Genomic DNA, 18896 nt, shown 5'->3' with positions numbered 1-18896 from the left:
AAGTTCAGAGGATGGTACATGTGGGCGTCCTTTTACGGTTGATGCTGTCAGAACCTACATGTAACACCCCATGTACTGGCAGTGGCTGTAAGCTTTTGTATATAGGCCGGACATTGGATCGTTGGGTGGAAGACAACCCATGTGTAAAGAATACTGCAACATTGAATCGAAGGACATATCATATACTGTTGTTTGGACAAATGACCCTGGATATCAGTCAAAAGGCATACAGAAACATCCCATCCATGGAAGTGAAAAAGTTCTGTCATTTAGGCCTGGTTGCAAGGAATCACACAGCAAAATGTCTTTAACAGCTTGTGATGGAAGCAAACAGTTCTGTTTTAGGCACTCTCCACAGTTAGATCAATTACTGGAAGACCCCTGGCTTAGGTTTCCAATTGTGAGGGTATGTACTGGTCTTGGTCAGCTTGTCTGCAATGTTTGCTGTGATGGAATATAGGCAGCCTGAAAGGAAAAACTGTGCTAAGTAGCCAGTTCCCATGCTGTCATAATTAGTCTGCAAAGGGGGTGAGATTCGATTCTCCCTTCAGTACGTGCCATGTGTACTTTGGTGGTGTTTGTGATTATGAGCACAGGTCCTGAAGTCAAAAGGTGATTTAGATATTCCTCAGTATTTATTGCTGCCATGATCTCTGACTTTTTTGTGTTTCAGTGTGCCTTGTTTCACAGACCCTGAGCTTTCACCCCTTTGTAAACAGATCCCCAAGCAAAGTCTAAGGCACCTGTGGTCACCGACTCAGTAGGTGCTGGTGGGTTGAAGGGGAGACATGGATTGAGGGATGACTGATCCAACCATACAAAGTAATTCCTTTATGACAACCCCCAGCAATGGGATCTGAAAAGAGTGGATGCTGCATCCACTGAATTTTTCTACTGTAAAGTCTGTTTAAAAGAACCATGAGAAAATTAAAAGCAATAAAACTCAATCATGAGACATTCCCTGGCCAAGGTAAGAAAAACTGGAAATTGCTCCTTGTACAACTACTTTGTCTTTAGGAAGAAAAACACTCATAAGGTGAGTATTCAAAAGGCAACCCAGAAACACTACCTTGTGAAAAGGAGTGAGAGAATATTTCTAAGTTCACCTGGAACCCAGACTGAATAAGAGAGCCTTCAACTAGGCCAGGGATTCTGTCTGCAAAAATGTATGACAATTGTCTAAGTACAAAAAAATGTCAATGCCTTGCAACTTGCAATGAGCTATTACTGGTGTCAGGCATTTTGCAAATACCCTTGGAGATATAGACAAGCCAAAGTTTAAGACAGAACTGAAAATGTAAGCCACACACAGAAAACCTTAAAGTCGGAATTTTCCAGAATTGGGATGTGAAAAACATCTTTTAAATCAAGAGCTACAAAAAGGATGCGGAATGAGAGGTAACGGGACCTGAAGGGAAAGCATCGAACTTTGGGATCTGGAAGTGAAGACTTAAAGAAAGGTCTACGACTGGTCTCAAAGTTCCTTCTTTCTTTGGAAACAAAAGATTCTTGAATAAAATCCCTTCATTTGCTCAAGGGGAGCTGGTTTCATGACACCTGCAGGCAGCATTTGCTCCAGGACTGGAAGAAATAGCAACACTTGGTTTGAGGGATATTGGTGGAAAGGAATACAGAAACATTCCCGTCAATGGGAATAAAGCATTTGCATTCCAAGCCTGTTGGCAAGGAATCCTGCAGCAGCATTTAACTATCTGTTGTGAATGGAGACAAACAGATCTACTTAAGGCATGACAAGCATATTTTAAATCCAGAGTTACCAAAAAAATGAGATGTGGATTTCCAGAAAAGGCAAGACGGACTCGCACAGCCAACTGTAGCCTTTCTGAATGACTTCCAGAACCTACTTGTCGGAGGTTATCTGGTGTCACTGAGGAAAATGAAGACCTAAACTTAGATAAAAAAAAATAATGGGCTGCCAGAACAGATGGGGAACACTTGAAAGGGGATATAGGCAAGTCTAACTTTTTGGACTATCCTTGGATCTGGGAGGCTAACTTATGTTCTGAGCCTCCTAGCCACAGCTTGTTGAAATTCTGTTTGCCTGAAATTCTGTTTTTAAGCCCTAACTTTGCACACAGTGAAGACGGGAGAAGTTGTTGACCGCAACTGAGCTACAAAATATAAGTATCTTGATTTTTTTTGATTATTTTTATAGATTACTGTTTTACAATTTAATATATATAAAGCACTTTGTCTATTCAGTATCTTCACAAATCCTTATCTGTTTAAAAACTTTCATTTGTCTCTCGAGTGCTTGCTGTCTGCAGGCTATTTTGTCCCAACCTCCCTCGCTGTTGGTGCCTTGCTCTTATACTTGGTGGCTTTGCAGTTGCCCGCCCCTACTGTGACACACCTCCCAGTCTAGTGTCATTAGCTCATTCTGCTTAATACAGACAGAACATTTGATAAGGTCTTCTGTTCCTCCTTTTTCCCTTTCAAAAAGTAAAACAAAACTTTTTTTTTTCTCTTTCGCCTGAACCTTCTTGTGTTCTGACTGTCCTTCTCAAACATTTTGGAAATATACAGTATATTTCAGAGCATTTGTTATAACTGTATTTGCTATAACTGATTTCAGTATTTTTTTCTGGCTTTTTGATTATTTACTGCTTAGCAACTGCATTTTAGCCTGTTTATACAGCTCTGCATTCTATTTAAACTGTTTTTGTGTTGATTAACTGTTTTGCACTTTTAAAAAGTTAGTTGTTGCTTAATTTTACCTGTAGGCTAACACACTCAAGTGCGCTAGCCGCTTAAAAGCATTTATAGCATTTACTGTCTGTTTTTCCTCTGTTTTCTGCAAAAAAGAAAAATAAATAAATAAATCTTGTTTTCCCGCCTTACTGAACTAGAATAGTCCAGTCTTCAGAGTTTGCTGATCTCTGGGCTTTGTCTTGGTTCCTGTGCTATTCCATATCCTTATTTGGATAAAAGGAAGCATCTTTGTTCACCAGTGGGAGTGGGGAGCACTGAGCGGCCTATTTGTCCCTAGAGGAGTGGTTCCAGCCAGAAACTTGTAGTCTATTGGCCATTTTGGGTCAATTCCTAGCTCTTTTCAGCCCCCTGTAATAAAGCCCGCTTTAGCGCACTTTTTCGCTTGTATTCAACTCAGCACAGCTCCTTGTGGTGTCCTGCAGAGTTCTACAAGCAGCAGAGAGCAAAAGAGTGACTTTTTCCTGATTTAAGTATTTTTTTCTGGCTTTTTGATTACTTACTGCTTAGCGACTGCATTTTCACCTGTTTATACAGCTCTGCATTCTATTTAAACTGTTTTTGTGTTGATTAACTGTTTTGCACTTTTAAAAAAGTAATTTGTTGCTTAATTTTACCTGTAGGCTAACACACTCAAGTGTGCCAGCCGTTTAAAAGCATTTATAGCATTTACTGTCTGTTTTGCCTCTGTTTTCTGCAAAAAAAAAAAAAAAAATTCTTGTTTTCCCGCCTTACTGAACTAGAATAGTCCAGTCTTCAGAGTTTGCTGATCTCTGGGCTTTGGCTTGGTTCCTGTGCTATTCCATATCCTTATTTGGATAAAGGGAAGCTTCTTTGTTCACCAGTGGGAGTGGGGAGCACTGAGCAGCCTATTTGTCCCTAGAGCAGTGGTTCCAGCCAGAAACTTGTAGTCTATTGGCCATTTTGGGTCAATTCCTAGCTCTTTTCAACCCCCTGCTATAAAGCCCGCTTTCGCGTGATTTAGCTCGGAGTTGCCCACAGAGCACCATTGGGCAGCGCCGATTAAACAAGGTTAAACTATTCCTGGCTCCGTAAAGTCTGCTCTTCAATTTTTCCCTTAGAACTTCTCTACTTGCAATCTAAACAGTCTATTCTCGATCTCATAAGCTCAGCACTTGCTCCTAAAGCATTTTTATATAGGTAAAGTACTTGTATACTAAACAAAGTACTACATTAGCCTAGAATCCCCTTGAGTACCCATTTCCCTATAGGTCCCTTCTGACTCAGTTACACAGCAAACTTTTTCACTTTTTCTAGCATGTCGAAGGGTCAGTTGCTAGCGTCCTCTCCTGTTCAGCTGGTGAATCTGGGCAGCTTGAGGCAATGTTACAATTGCCTCATGTACACAGACAACCCACTCCTTTTCCCACAAAACACAAATACATGTGAGAGATGCAACTATATAGCCAAACTGGAGGCTGAGCTCTCTCAACTCAGGACCGACAAGACCAGACAGGAGGAGAAGGAAACCACGCACACCACAAACCCAGTTTCACATAGAACTATCACAACTGCAAAACAAATACAAACACACAAAGACATACTCGGAGGCACTGATCAAAAATCTACCAAAACTACAGAGGCCTCCAAAGCAGACACCCAAGCAACTGCCACCTCAAGACATAAGACATGCAACACACAGTTCTCAAAGTCAGTGTGCCAAACAGTCACAGCCCTTAAGGCCAAACACAATGCCAGACACACTTGTTATAGGTGACTCCATAGTCAGACACACTGACGTCCCACTCACCAGACTGAACAAGGAAAAGATCACAGTAAGCTGCCTGTCAGGCTAGAATCCGCCACATAACACAAGCACTCAGGTCACTCCACAGCAAGTACAAGTATGACTCAGTCATTGTCCATGCCGGTGTGAGCGACCTGAGGCGATACCTCCCTGGGCTACATGAAAGAGACAGAGGAGCTCTCAGATTATGTAGCCCAGGCCGGTATGACCCTGACCCTGAGCAGTATCCTACCCTCACCAAGAATGATGCCACAATACAGAGACAAAATGATCAGCTTTAATAATTGGCTTAATTACTGGTGTCATTCAAAGGGGATCAATGTCTGTCTGCCTGGGATGACATGCTTGACAAGCCACGCTGCCGCAAGGGGCGGCTTGCACCTGTCACCCTGGGCTTCGGATATTGGTAAAGGCTCTTGCCACCCCATAGTGCCTTTTTAGGCAAGGCTCAAATGATAAACCTACGCCCTAGAAAACAAAAATGGAGAAAAACTAAGGGTAATACTGCTCAATGCCAGAAGTCTAAACCTCAAGATGCACGCCCTTGAAGCCCTCCTCAGTATGGAGAACATCAATGTCTGTGCTGTGACTGAAACCTGGTTCAAGGCTCCTGAGAGCACCCCAGCACTATCAGGTTATACCTCATATCATGCGTTCCGGCTCCAAAATCCGGACCGAACCACAAAAGGAGGGGGAGTATCCATATTCATAAAGGATACCCACACCTCCAGGTTAGTGGCAACGCACGAAGCATCGGAGACCATCTAGGTGCAATTAACCATAGGTAAAACTGCCCTACAGTTTGTAGCATGCTACAGACCACCTTCTCAAACTCAGGAAACCCACACAGCCTTCCTGAAGACACTGGAGAGTATGAATGTCTCTTCAACCACCATCATATTGGGTGACTTCAACTACCCAAACATAGACTGGGAACATTACTCAAGCCCCAACACCCTAGCCCAAAGGTTCCTGAAGTTCATAAACTCAAATGCTATGGAACAACTAGTCACCATTCCCACAAGAGGAGAAAATATACTAGACCTGATCATCACAAACATGGGGACAAAATGCTCCACACCGGAAATATATCCCTCATTGGTGAGATCAGACCATAAATTAATCTCACTGGAGATCCACATCCGCCCCCACCCCAGCAAAAGACCACAGTGAAGAACTTCTCAAAAGCAAACTTCACACTTCTTAAGACTGGAGTAGTATCCTTCAAGGCCCCCGAGCCAGTGGAAACCACAACCCACTGCTGAAACCCATACAAATGCCTTCTACGAGTACCTCCAGGAATGTATGGATCAAGCAATCCCTAATAAAATCAAGACCCTTTCCACCAAAGGCAGGCGCCCGGTCTGGTGGACCCCAGCCATAAACAAACTCTACAACAAGAGGAGAAAGCTACTACATGACAGAGCAAAATCCCTAAAAGGGAAGGCATCTCTGATCAATACTAGCAAAAAACTACGATCACTCATAAAATCATCCAAAGCCAACTTTGAGAGAAAAATCGCTAATGACACAAAAGACAATCATAAGGCCTTCTTTAGCTATGTTAGAAACCTGGGTGGAAACTCACAGATATGCTCAGAATTAGTCCAAAATGATAAAAATCACTGAACCCACAGACATTGCCAACATACTGGAAGACAGGTTCAGTGCAAATTCTCCCAAAGGAGAAATATCTATCCCACCAGAGTCTAGCCTCCCAAACATCTCAGATGCCCAGGTGACAGCTGCTCTCTCTAAAGCAAAAAACACAGCATCAATGGGACCGGACGGTGTCCCCAGCTGTGTGCTACATGAACTCAATGAGGAACTAAACCCACACATAAGGCTGCTGTTTAATCTTAGCCTTACTACAGGATCGTGCCCAAAGAATGGCGTACGGAAACTGTGGTCCCACTCCACAAAGGCGGTGCTTCTACGGACACTGGAAATTACCGCCCCATAAGCTTGACGAGCCTTGTCTGCAAAGCTATGGAGAGGATCATAATGGAACTCATAAATAAAGACATTGGGGACCTACAGACACTGGATCCTACCCAATTTGGCTTTGTCAAGGGCAGATCCTGCCTCTTGAACTTGGTCGACTTTTGAAACAGTCACTAAGGCCATTGATGAGGGTAAGGCAGTTCACACAGCCTACCTTGACCTAGCAAAGCGTTCGACACAATACCCCACTCGGGCATCATAGAAAAGCTCACCAGCTTAGATGTAAACCCATATGTCACAAGATGGGTTGCAAACTGGCTCAAGGACAGAACACACAGGGTTAGAGTTGCTGGTGCCATGTCAGACTCTAAGCCGGTCACGAGCGGTGTCCCACAGGGCTCTGTCCTGGGCCCCTCTTGTTCGGCATTTATTTTTCTGAAGTGCAGGCAAACATAGGGCATTGTGGCTGACAAAATTTGCAGATGACTGCAAACTGGGCACCATAATTGACACTCCCATCAGACACAGACATCCTCCAGAGAGGTCTCATAGAAATGGATAACTGGTGCCAGAGCCATGGCCTTAAGCTAAATGCCAAAAAATGTATAGTCATACCCTTTGGGAAAAACAAGGTAACCCCTAATTACCACATAGGTGGTAATCCATTAAACACGGAAGAAGTTATCAGGGACCTGGGGACCCAAGTTGACAGTAACCTCTCTTTTGACACTCACATTGCCAAAGTGTTTAGGAAGACCTTCTACATTGCCCACCTGATCATGAAGGGATTCACATCCAGATCAGGAGAGGTCATTGTACCCCTGTACTCTTCACTTATCAGACCAATGATTGAGTACAACGCCCCATTCGGAATGTACCTTACCAGACACCTGCAGCAGTTGGAAAGACCCCAAAAGTTCCTCACCAAAAGGATAAAGGGGCTCAAACATATGTCATACGATGCCCAACTGAAGAAACTCCAGCTCTATTCAGTTGCATACCGTCTGCTCAGAGGTGATCTGTGCCTGACATACAAGGCCTTGTCCAACCCGGAATTAATGGACATGCTCCACCTCAAAAAATCCAAATTCACCAGAGCCACGAGAGCAAGAGACTTAAACCTCAACACGGATATAAATAGGACGTGCTGGAGGGACAGATTCATCACCCAGAGACTCCCTACACTATGGAACAGAATCCCAGACCATGTGAGGCAGAGCCCCTCACTGACTCTGTTCAAGAGAAATCTTGACGAGTGGATGGGAGATCGTAGGTTTACCCCGGGAATCATCTCTGTGTCACTGCTGGACAGAGGCACAGCAAACTAATGGGTATAGTATTCCCATCCTAAGTGGTGGTGAAAGCCACACACACTCTGGCTAGGCTTATAAATGCCCTAGGGCAGATAGCCTAGTATGAACCTATGAACCTATATCTTGCTGTGATTGTTTTGTTTCCTAAAAAAGAAACCTATTATTAATCAGAAGCACCTTACTAAACTTTGAGGAGGAGGGCAGAATAATCTAAGTAATCCCTTGAACAATTTTTCTCTTTCAACAAATCTCAAAGACCTCAACAGAAAAGGGGCTAAAAAAAAACTACCGTATCTATGGTCAAAATTCAAAATCTCAGCTTTGACAGACTTGGGTAAATTTTATGAATGCAGAGAAAAAAGAAATTTATGTACTCACCACAACGTTCCATGTTTGTTGTCCATCGCGCCTTCATTCTTGCTGGTTGGGTTTGGAAGCTAGCATCGATTCCGACTCAGCCCTTACTAAAGCTCAAGAGCTTCTACTGGCTCAAGGCTACACCCTACCCCATCATGCTTAGGGAAGAATACCCAGATCTTGTTTGCAATTACTAACACCAGTAAGAAAAATATGTACATATATACATCAATACACCCATAACATGTGCCATATAGGACTAAGGAAGAAATCAGAGAACATGAGTTCTAAAATCCAATAAAGACCTCTCGATCCTCCAGAAGCGAAGGTTGGGGGATGGAGGGTAAGAATGAAGGCAAGATGGACAACAAACATAGAACGTTATGGTGAGTACATAACTTCTTTATGTTATGCTGTCCTATCTCTCCCTTCATTCTTGCAGGTTGGGACAGCGTCCCTAGCACCTTCTTTCTTGGGTGGCTCAAGGTAACAAATGCTTCAGAATAGTGGATCCAAAGGAAGCCCTGTTCCGGGAGGCCACATCTACTTTGAGTAGTGGTAGTGACAGCGAATTTGATAGTGATACCCAAAGCACGCCCGAAGGTAGTCCTTATCAAAGGGATGAACAGAAGGTTCAAACATTGCCGGTTCAGAAGGACAGTGATATAGTAGGCGGGAAAAGAAAGACCTATTGTTGTCCAGTGGATTTTACCTGCTGCAATTATTCCCCACAGAAAAGTTTAACTCTGGACATAATTGATCGCCCTTCGACAGAACTGTGGCTAATAAAAGCACCACCTGATTTTGACCCTTCTAGAAAGTAGATCTGAAGAAGTGTACTGTTCTGTACGTGAAAGCGCTCATCTCGTTTGGCCTGAATAAAGAAGTTTTCTTGTAGCATCGTGGTGGTCGTTACTCTGGTGTTTGCCATTCTACTTTGTAATGAGTGATAAAGATATGAGGATTAACCCATGTCACTGCAGCACAATTTGAATCCATAAGTAACCTGGCATGAAAAGCAGTCGAGGCTGCAACAGCTCTTGTCAAGTGACCCTTAATTTTACCAGGCATTTGTCTACTTTGAGAAGTGTATGAATAGGTAATCATAACCATAAGACATTTTGACAGAGTGACCTTTGATAATGGAGCACCCTTCTTTTTATCTGAAAAGGATACAAATAATTGATCAGATTTCCTTTGTTCTGTGTAAGTAAAAATGTAGCTGCCTATGCACATCCAATTGATGAAGTAAATATCCTGCCCCGTTGCCAAAGTTCGGGAAGAAAACAGGTAGGTCAATGGACTGATTTAAGTTACTCTCAGAACAAACTTTGGGAAGAAAAGATTGATTAATTCTAAGGGGGAGACTATCTTTGTGGAAAACAAAGTAGGGAGGGCATACGGATAATGCCTGAAGTTCTGACACCCTCCTAGCTAACATGATGGCAACCAAAAATGCGGTCTTCCAAGTTAGGAACTTTAGATGACAAGAAGAGGCTGGGTTCATGAAGTGGAGGAATTAAGGTAGATTATACTAGGTTTAGGTCCCAGGGGGGCTGGTGGTTCCCTGACTGGAGGGCTTAATGAAAAGGTACCTTTCAAAAAGGCCTTGCACGGTCTGTGAGACATACTTTTTGATCCCATATCTCCCATGTGACAGCTGCATATGGCAGCTAGTTGAACTTGAATGGTAGCCGCTGCTGCCCCTTCATTAAAAGGCTCTGCCAAGAAGTCTAAGATGGATGTTACTGGGGCTGTAAAAGGGTCAACATGATAAATGGAAGTCCAATGAGAAAATCTTTTTCCACTTGCTAGCATAAAGTTTCCTAGTTGTGGTCTTATGGGATGAAACCAGCATATGTTTCACAGCCGGGGATGTGTGAGGGATCCTGGCTAAGACTGGAAGTGGAGCAGCCAAGCTGTCAATTTGAGGGTTTGGATCGAAGGATGGAGCGTTCCTGATGGATGCGTTAGGAGGTCTGGTACTGGGTCCAGAATCCATGGCTGCTGTTGTAGATTGGGCCAAAGGAAAGGGAACCAAATTTGACGAGGCCAATATGGAGCTATGAGTATTATCCTGCTTCTCTACAAAAGAGCTTTCTGGAGTACTTTGGGATTAACGGGAATAGAGGAAAAGCATGAAGACCCGGGGGAAATTGTGTACAAATGCATGCCTTGGTGACTCTGCCAGAGGGGGGGGGGGAAATCAAGGCAAAATAGCTGGTGCATTTGGCATTCATGGATATGGCAAAAAGATTGCAGCAAAGACCTGTTTCGCAATTTCCTGATTTAAAGACCACTCGTGAGGCATTAGTATAGCTCTGCTATTACGTTGGACTTCCCTGGGATATGCATTGCTATTAGAAAGCGTTGGGAAGAGACTGCCCACAGCCATACTCTTTGAGCCTCATGACATAGGGGGTAACATCTGGTTCTGCCTTGTTTATATACCACACGACCAACATACTGTCTTGTCTGAATTGAAATCGTTCCTAGTGGAAGGGAGTTCTGAAATGCCTGCAATGCCAAGAGTATCGCTCTCATCTCTAGGACATTGATATGCAAGTGGTATTCACATTCCTGCCAAGTCCCTTGGACAATCTTTCCCATATAATGCCCCCCCCATCTGGGAAGCGTCTCTGGTCACTGTAGCTACTGGCTGTGGGAGATTGAACGGTCTGCCTACAATTACCTGGGTGGATTAAAGCCACCACCTTAGGTCCCTCTTGCAAGTGTCTGTGATGATGATCTTGTGGGACATGGGCAACTCCTGCATAGACCACTGAGCAAAAAGTAACCACTGGAGTACTCTCAGGTGTAGATGTGCAAGAGGTACTAGAGTAATCGCTGCAGCCATGATACCCAGAACCTTCAACACAACCTTTGCCTGTACTTTCTTTTTTGCAAGCAGATCCAACACTTGATGACACAGTGTTTGTAGTCTGTCTTGAGGAAGTTTTGCTACCATGTCTTTTGTATTTAAGTCTGCTCCTATAAATGTAAAATGGTGTGATGGCAACAAGGCAGATTTTTTGAAGTTTATGGTGATACCCAGCTGTGAACACAGGTGAATAGTGGCATCTCTGGGGTTTGATTAGTAGATACTCGGTGGTGGCGGTTAGGAGCCAGTCATCCAGATATGGAAACACTTGGAATCCCAGACACCTCAAGTGAGCCATGACCACGGCCATGCATTTGGCGAACACTCTGGGGGATGTAGTGAGACCAAAGGGCAGGGCTTGAAACTGATAGTAACTGGCCCCCAGCCGAAAATGTAGATGATTTCTGGATCACCTGTCCATTTTTATATGGTAGTACACATCCTGGATATCTATCAAGCACATCCAATTGTATTTTCCCAAAAAGGGAGGCATTGACTGTAGTGTCACCATCCATAACTTTGATTTTTTTTTTTTTTTTTTTTACAGACTTTTTCAGCCTGCTGAGATCCAAAATGGGCCTCCAGTTCCCTGTCTTCTTTGGAACTAAAAAGAACCTAGAGTACATTCCGGATCCAATCTGGTCTGCGGGGATGTTTTGGAGAACTCGTTCTTAGCAACCTTTGAATTTCTAGGGTTGCCTGATCCCTCTGGCTGGGTGGAAAGTACAGTTGTGTACACTTCCAACAAATGTAGATGTTCGAGTGTATTCACTGTTGCAGTCATCACATTTGGTCTATCCCTGCCAGGGTAGCCCTCAGTCAGCCCGAATACCAGAGGCTTAGTATTTCTGCATCAGTTGCTGTCGCTTCAGGACTGACATCAGGTCGTCAGCAGTATAAAGTAAGGCAGCAGACGTCATTACATCAGTTTTTCTTGCCTCAACTGTCAGGAGCCCCCAAATGGGAGCCAGTATATGGTGGAAGAACCCCACCAGTAGAAAGTAAACACCAAAAAGTTCCTTGTAAAAGGAGAGAGAGAGAAAAGGGGGATGGAGGGAGGGAAACCAGGACTGCAACAGTGAATGCACTCGAACATCTACATTTATGGGAAGTGTACACATCTGTACTATGTTCTTCATGTTTCACTGTTGCAGTCATCATATTTGAGTTGATTCCCAAAGCTGAGAAAAGGGTGGAGGCAGTCAGTAAGACTAGGGGCTGGCTGGTATGTCCTGACAAGACTGTAGTGGCAAAGGCTGCCCTGGATTTGGAAAAGATAGGCAGGTGGTAATGATTGGTGAAGGTGTGAACAGTTGTCCATGTTGCAGCCCCCCCGGATGTCCCTGGTGGGGACTCCTCTGAGGAAAGCTGCAGAGGTGGAGAGCTCTGGTAGAGTGAGTCTGGACCCACTTAGGGGGATGTTTCCCGTGTTACTTGTAGCAAAAATGGATGCAGTGTGCTATCCATTTGGGAATGGTTTGCTTGGATATGGCCTTGCCCTCTGCTCCTGCAGCAAAGCTGACTAGCAATTCATCAGTCTTTCTGAATGATTTAGTCCTGTCTAGATAGAATCTGAGCTGTCTGTGCACATCTAGAGTGTTTAGTATCCTTTCTCCCTTGTTTTGTGGATTAGGGAAAAAGGTGGGCAAATGAATGGATTGGTTGAGAGCAACACTGGACACCACTTTTGGCATGAAGGATGGGTTAGTCCTGAGGGACACCCTGTCTGCATGGAAGATGATGAAAGGCTCTACACCCATGAGTGTTTGTAGCTCGGATACTCTTCTGGCTGAATTCATGGCCAGAAGCAGGCGGTCTTCCAGGAGAGAAACTTTACCTTTGCTGAAGCTGCTGGTTCAAAGAGGGGGGGTAGGGTGAGCTTTTCTAACACAAAGTTTAGATCCCAAGCTGGGGTAGGTGCTCTTCTGGGTGGCCTCAAGTTGCTAGCCCCTCTTAGGAACTGTCTGATGAAAGGGTGTGAGAAAAGTGTTTGCTCAGTGTTGAAATGAGCAGAGATAGCAGAGGCATGAATATTAATTGAGGAAAAGGAGAGACCACTGTGTAGTAGGTCACCTAGGTAATCCAGGATGAGAGGTAGGGAGGGTTGTGCCGTATTGGCTCCATTAGCCTGATCCAGGTGCAGAACCTTTTCCATCTGTCAGCATAAGACTTTCTAGTGCTAGGGCGTCTGGCCTCAAGTATATCATCTAGAACCTGTTTACTGAGATTGGCAGCTTCAGTGGTCAGGGAATAAGCCAGGCTGCCAAATTGAGTGCCTGCAATTGGGGATTCATGAATTCTCATACCTTCTGGGTCAGGAGGGTTGGGATATGAGGGAGATACCCTGGTGGCAGAGGGGACAGGCTGTGCAGTAGTGGGTAACAGTGCTGGCATGGCCAGTCTGGAGAAATTAGAATTGTTCTCTGTTTTTCCTCCCTTATTTTGAGCAGTACCCTGGAAATGAGAGGTAGTTGGGGAAAAGCATAGACCGAGAGGTTGATCCACTGGAAGGATAGGGCATCCACTTTCCAGGCCCTGCAGTGAGGCTCCCTGGTACAGAACTTGCTGAGCTGATGGTTGGAGTGGGAAGCAAAGAGGTTGACCTTCGGTGTGTCCCATTTGAGTAATTAGAGTGAAGGTTCTGTGGTGTAGCTGCCACTCATGTGGTTCCAGAAGATTTCTGCATAAATTGTCTGCCAGAGAGTTTAGAGAGCCTGGCAGGAATTGTGCTAACAGGTGTAGCTGCATGGCTGAGGCTGTGTGCCAAAGGGTCATGGTGAGCCTGCACAGAGGGTAGGAGTGCGACCCTCTCTGCTTGTTGATATACCACATCACAGTGGTGTTGTCAGTTTTGATCAGTAGAGCCCCTGGTTGGAGAAGGGGTCTGAAAGCTGTCATTGCGTGCTGAACAGCTATCATCTCTTTTTGGTTGAGGTGCAGATGTATTTGATGTGGGCTCCAATAGCCCTGTATGCATCTGCCGTCTAGGTGCACCCCCCAGGCATAGTCTGATGTGTCTGTGGTGAGGGTCTGGGCGGTGTGGGGTGGTGAGAAGGGTAGTCTTGTTGTGCTTGCATGCTGCTGCCGAACATAGAAAATCTTTCCTTAGGCAAGGTATCATAGGTTTAAGTTTCCAGGTCTTGAGAGGGTTGACAGCAAAGGCTTTTTAGGTACCAGTGAAGTTTCCTCGTATGCAGCCTGGCATATGTAATGAGTCAAATGCAAGATGCCATGAACCCCAGAGTTTGAAGGATTTTCCTTGTGGATAACTGGGGTCTTGTGGCTAGTTGAGAGAAATAAGCTGTCAGATCAGTTTGCTTTTCTGGAGTAAGGAATGTCATCTGGGATGCTGTGTCCAGGCTTGCTCCCAGGAATATTAATCTTTTGGGTGGGTACTAGTTTGGAATTCTTTTCAATGATAGTGTACCCTAGGGAGGTCAGTAGGTCCTTTACAAAGACCAGGTGCTTGAGCAGCTTTTCTTGAATGACTGCCTGAATTAGGTAGTAGTCTAAGTATGGGTAAATTTGAATATTTCTTTGTCTGCAAAAAGCAATGGCGGGAGCCAGACATTTTGTGAAAACTCTGGGAGCAGTAGATAAGCCAAAGGTAAGCGCAGAGATTTGAAAGTGCAGAGATCCTGCCCAGAAACGTAAATATTTCCTGCAAGATTCCCTGATTGGGATGTGAAGGTAGGCCTCTTAAGTCTAGGGTGGTTAGCCAAGCATTCTTGGACAGCATAGGTAGTAGTTGCTGGAGGGTGAGCAATTTGAATTTTGGTATCACCAGGAAAGTGTTTAGAAAGGATAGATCGAAGATGGGGCGCCAGGTGCCCTCTTTTCATAGGTTCATACTAGGCTATCTGCCCTACGGCATTTATAAGCCTAGCCAGAGTGTGTTTGGCTTTCGCCACCCATTTTAAATTAATTTTGCTATGCCCTTTTTCGAGGTTAGTATACTGTGCCTCTGTCTAACAGTGACACAGAAGTGATACCCGGGGTAAACCTACGATCTCCCACCCACTCATCAAGATTCCTCTTGAAGAGAGTCAATGAGGGACTCTGCCCAATCTGGACTGGGATTTTATTCCAGAGTGAAGGGAACCCCTGGGTTATGAATCTGTCCCTCCAGCATGTCCTATTTATTTCAGTGCTGAGGTTCAAGTCTCTCGAGCGCGTAGCTCGATGGGATTTGGATTTTCTGAGGTGCAGCATGTCCATTAATTCCGGGCTGGACATGGCTTTATACGTCAGGCACAGATCGCCTCTGAGCAGGCAGTAGAGCTGGAGTTTCTTTAACCAGGCAGCATATGGCATCTGTTTGAGCCCTTTGATCCTCTTGGTGAGGTACTTTTGGGGTCTTTCCAGTTGCTGCAGGTGTCTGGTAAGGTACATTCCAGAAGGGGCACTGTACTCAATTATGGGCCTGATGAGGGAGGAGTAAAGAGGCACGATGACCTCCACTGATCTAGATGTGAATCCCTTCATGATTAGGTGGGCTATATAAAAGGTTTTTCTAACCACTTTGGCCACTTGGTTGTCAAATGAGAGATTGCTATCAACTTGGGTCCCCAGGTCCCTAATTACTTCTTCTGTACTTAATGGATTACCACCTATGTGGTAATTTGTGGGCACTTTGTTTTTGCCAAAGGGGATGACTATACACTTTTTGGCGTTTAGCTTGAGGCCATGGCTCTGGCACCAGTTGTCTGTTTCTATGAGGCCCTTTTGGAGGATGCTTGTGTCGGCTGGAGAGTGGATTATGGCGCCCAGTTTGCAGTCATCTGCGAACTTGGTCAGCCACAGTCCTTCCGTGTTGGCATGTACCTCCGAGAAATATATACCGAACAAGAGAGGTCCCAGGACTGAGCCTTGTGGGACGCCACTTGTAACTGGTTTGGAGTCGAAAATGGCTCCAGCAATTGTAACCATGTGGGTTCTGTCCTTGAGCCAGTTTGCAACCCATCTAGTGACACAGGGGTTTATATTTAAGCTGGTTAGCTTATCTATAATGCCCGAGTGGGGTACTGTATCGAAGGCTTTTGCGAGGTCCAGGTAGGCTGTGTGGACCACCTTCCCCTCGTCAATGGCCTTGGTGACTGTTTAAAAGAAATTGACCAGGTTTAAGAGGCAGGATCTGCCCTTAACAAAGCCGAACTGGGAAGGATCCAGTGTCTGTAGGTCCCCAATATCTTTATTTATGAGGTCCAGGATGATCCTTTCCATAGCTTTGCAGACCAAGCTAGTCAGGCTTATGGGGCGATAGTTTCCAGGATCCGTTGAGGCACCACCTTTGTGGAGAGGGACCACTGTTGCTGTACGCCACTCTATGGGTACATATCCTGTAGTAAGGCTGAGATTGAACAGTAGTTTTATGCTTGGGTTTAGCTCTTCTTGGAGTTCATGTAAGACACAGCCCGGGACACCGTCTGGTCCCATTGATGCTGTGTTTTTTTGCTTTGGAGAGGGCGGCTCTTACCTGAGCATCTGAGATGTCAGGGGGGCAGCACTCTGCTGGGATAGATATTTGCCCTTTTGGTGGGGAGGCGGGGGGGGTTTGCACTGAACCTGTCAGCTAGGATGTTGGCAATGTCTGTGGGTTTGGTGTATTTTTTGTCATTTTGAACTAATTCTGAGCATATCTGGGAATTCCCACCCAGGTTCCTAACATAACTAAAGAAATCCTTGTGATTATCCTTAGTGTCCAGTGCAATTTTTCTCACGAAGCTGGCCTTAGACAATTTTATGAGTGCTCGTAGTTTTTTGCTAATACTGATCAGAGATGCCTTCCCTTTTTGGGATTTTGCTCTATCATGTAGTAGCTTCCTCCTTCTATTGTATAGTTTGTTTATGGCTGGGGTCCACCAGACAGGACGTCTGCCTTTGGAGAATTGGGTCTTGGTTTTATTTGGGATTGCATGATCCATGCATTCCTGAAGGTGTTCATAGAATGCGTTTATAAAGGATTCTGTGGTCTGGGCGATTTTCCACAGGCCGGGGCTTTGAAGGATTCCACCTCGGTTTTGAGGAGTGTGAAATTTGCTTTAGAGAAGTTTTTCACTGTGGTTTTCTGGGCAGGGGTGGGGTCGGGATGTGAATATCCAGTGAGATTAGTTTATGGTCTGATCTTACCAGTGAGGGATACACTTCTGGTCTGGAGCATAGAGTCCCCATGTTAGTGATGATCAGGTCCAGTATGTTTTCTCCTCTTGTGGGAGTGGTAACAAGTTGTTCCATAGCATTTGAGTTTATAAATTCTAGGAACCTTTGGGCTAGGGTGTAGGAGCTAGAGTAATGCTCCCAGTCTATGTTTGGGTAGTTGAAGTCGCCCAATATAATGGTGTTTGGAGAGACCTTCATATTTTCCAGTGTTCTCAGGAAGGTCTAGTGGGGTTCCTGGGTTTGGGAGAGTGGTCTGTAGCAGGCTATAAACTGGAAAGCAGTTTTACCCATGCACATGGGTAGTCTCTGATGCTTCGTGCTGTGCCACCAACCTGGAGGTGTGGGTATCTTTGACGAATATTGATACTCCCCCTCCTTTTGTGGTTCAGTCCAAGTTTTGGGGCCAAAAAGCATGGTACGAGGTATAACCTGGTAGTGCTGGGGTGCTCTCGGGAGCCTTGAACCAGGTTTCTGTTACTGCACAGATATCGATGTTCTCCATGCTAAGGAGAGTTTCGAGTGCATGCATCTTGAGGTTTAGACTTCTGGCGTTGAGTAGCATTACTCAGTTTCTTATCCCTTGTGATACCTATGGAGGTGGGTTTGTCTTTTGAGCCTTGCCAAAAAAAGGCACTATGGGGGTAAGCAAGAGCCTTTGCCAATATCCGAAAACCCAGGGGTGACAGGTGCAAGCCATCCCTAGCGAAGCATCGTGGCTTGTCGAGCATGTCATCCCAGGCTGACAGGCATTGGATCCCCTTTGATTGACACCAATACTTAAGCCAATTGTTGAAATTGATCATCTTGTCTTCATATTGTGGCATCATTCTTGGTGAGGGTAAGATGCTACTCAAGGTCAGGGTCATACCAACCTGGGCTACATGCTCAGAGAGCTCCTCTGTCTCTTTTCATGTAGTCCAGGGAGGTACGTCTCAGGTCATTCACACCAGCATGGACAATGACCGAGTCATATTTGTACTTCCCTTGGAGTGACCTGAGTGCTTGTGTTATGTGGCGGATCAGGTTTCATTTTCTGGGTACCAGGAAGAGCCTGGAGTAGAAACCTTGGCCTATTTGTTCTTCAGGAATGTGCTCTATTGCCCTCATAGACAACAGGGAAAGGACTTGCTTTTTGGCCTCTGCCCACTGGTTTGGAAGAAGATATGGGAAACCTTTTGAGGTTGGTAGAGAGTGGAAAGAAAATCTGTATCCCTGGGACACTATGCTGCGGACCCAGCAGTCGTTGGTAATGGTGGCCCAGGTGCTTGCATGGAAGGAGAGTTTTCCTCCTAGGGGCAAGTGCAGGTGGGCAGAGGGAGGGAGTGGAAGTGGAGAGCCATTGTGAGCTCTTACCATGAGGGGGTGGCTTAGCACTCGCTGGTATTGAGGTGGAGGAACTCCATTGTTTTGATCTCTGCATACCCTGTGGCTGTTGTCTGGGGGGTCTGCTTCCCCTGGGTCTGGGCTGAACTGACCCGGAGGCGGCAGAAAAGGACCAGTGCTTGGAGGGGCAGTGCCTACTGAACCTGGGTGGCTGAACCTGCTGGAAATACTTAACTGTCTGCATAGATTTTGCTTTTTCTCCAATATTTTTTAAGACCTCCCCTGCCTTGGTGCCAAATAAGTTGCCTTTGTGGAAGGGTGCATTCAATAATTTGGATTTGAAATAGTCTGGCAAGAACTGTTCTGTAAGCCAAGCATGCTTTCTACAGACAGAACCAGTGACTGCTGCCCTGCAAGGTGC

General features: G+C 45.2%; 1 protein-coding gene across 1 annotated transcript in view; it reads right to left on the bottom strand.

The window, feature by feature from the left end:
* Window positions 1-18896, bottom strand: part of CLTC (clathrin heavy chain) — a 2794584-nt gene that overhangs the window by 589599 nt on the left and 2186089 nt on the right. The gene's annotated exons all lie outside the window — the stretch shown is intronic.

The sequence above is a fragment of the Protopterus annectens genome, chromosome 13.part0 (genome assembly GCF_019279795.1).
Source record: "Protopterus annectens isolate FY-2018-M chromosome 13.part0, PAN1.0, whole genome shotgun sequence".
Lineage (NCBI taxonomy): Eukaryota > Metazoa > Chordata > Ceratodontiformes > Protopteridae > Protopterus > Protopterus annectens.
This window is presented reverse-complemented; position numbering and strand designations above follow the sequence as displayed.